This window comes from Suncus etruscus, chromosome 4 (genome assembly GCF_024139225.1).
Source record: "Suncus etruscus isolate mSunEtr1 chromosome 4, mSunEtr1.pri.cur, whole genome shotgun sequence".
Taxonomy (NCBI): domain Eukaryota; kingdom Metazoa; phylum Chordata; class Mammalia; order Eulipotyphla; family Soricidae; genus Suncus; species Suncus etruscus.
In genome coordinates this window covers 159,146,867-159,148,578 of record NC_064851.1, presented here as the reverse complement: position 1 = coordinate 159,148,578, position 1,712 = coordinate 159,146,867, and the positions used below count along the sequence as shown (strand labels likewise).

Below are 1,712 nucleotides of genomic sequence, written 5' to 3'. Positions count from 1 at the left end.
GACTCAAAATCAAAGGCTGAGGAAAATCATCCAAGCAAGCAATGCCCTTAAAAAAGCTGGGGTGGCCATATTAATATCAAATGACACAAACTTTAGACTCAGAAAAGTTGTAAGGGACAAAGATGTTCACTTTGTACTAATCAAGGGATATGTGCAACAGGAAGAAATCACACTACTAAACATATATGCACCCAATGAAAGACAAGCAAATTATCTAATACAATTTTTGACAAACTTGAAACAAGACATTAATAATAACACAATAACTGTGGGAGACCTCAACACAGCCTTGTCAACACTTGATAGGTCAACCAGACTGAACCCCAACAAAAATATACTAGCCCTGAAAAAAGAAATGTAAGAAAGAGGACTAGTAGATATATATAGGACACTCTGTCCCCAAATCCTGAATACACATTCTTCTCCAATGTACATGGGTCATTCTCCAGGATAGACCATATGCTGGCACATAAAACATACCTCCTAAAATCAAGAGGATAGAAATTTTTCAGGATACTTTTGCTGACCACAAGGCTCTCAAATTAGATGTGAACTATAAAGGGACACAGAAGAAAAACTTTAACAACTGGAAATTAAACAGCCTGCTTACTGAACAGCTAACCAGTGGGTCCAAGATGAAATCAAAGAGGAAATTAAAACTTTCATGGAAACAAATGACAATGAAGACACAAACTATCAGAATCTATGAGACATAGTAAAAGCGGTCTTGAGAGGAAAATGTATAGCTTGAAAGGAAAATTTATAGATCAGGAAGGAAGAAGGGGCATACCTTAACAGCTTAATGACACAGCTTATAATGTTAGAAAATGATTAACAAAAGGAACCAAAAATAGGGAGACAGAAGGAAATAACAAATTTGAAAGCAGAAATAATAAAGTGGAAACCCATAAACCAATCCAAAAGATCAACAAAAGTAGAAGTCGTTTTTTTTGAAAGAGTAAACAAGATTGATAGACAATTGGAAAAGCTGACAAAGAGAGAGAAACTTTATAAACCATGAAAAGGGGGGATCATTACAGATATTGCAGAGATCCAAACGGTAATCAGATATTACTTTAAGAAACTCTATGCCACTGAATATGAGAGCCTGGAAGAAATGGATAAATTAGTCTACGGTCATACCATCCTGATGCGCCTGATCTCATCTGATCTTAGAAGCTAAGCAGGGTCGAGCCTAGTTAGTACTTGGATGGGAGACTGCCTGAGAATACCGGGTGCTGTAGGCTTGAAAATTTTTTAAAATTAAAGAAAAAGAAATGTACAGTAAAGAAAGGTACAGTAAGTGCTCCCCATATACACCTCAAACCAGGACCTTTGCCTGGTCTGTATTGTGGATGGAGGGAGAACAACAACAACAACAAAAGAAATGGATAAACTATTGGACTCCTATAACCTTCCATGGTTGAATAAGGAGGATGTAGCATATCTAAATACCCCAATCACAATTGAGGAAATTAAAAAGGTAATCAAATGTCTGCCCCCCCAAAAAAAGCCCAGGCCCAATGGATTTACTAATGAAATCTTTCAAACCTTTCAAGAGGAATACTACCAATCCTAGCAAGGCTCTTTCATGAAATTGAAAAATGGAGAACATTTTTCCAACATCACCTTGATACCAAAACCATACAGAGATACTGCCAAAAAAGAAAATTAGAGACCAATATCCCTGGTGAACACAGATGCAAAGATCC

At 36.7% G+C, this 1,712-nt stretch overlaps 1 pseudogene; it reads left to right on the top strand.

The window, feature by feature from the left end:
- Nucleotides 1-1,129: 1,129 nt before the first annotated feature.
- On the top strand, nt 1,130-1,247 carry LOC126008079 (uncharacterized; annotated as a pseudogene).
- Nucleotides 1,248-1,712: the final 465 nt, after the last annotated feature.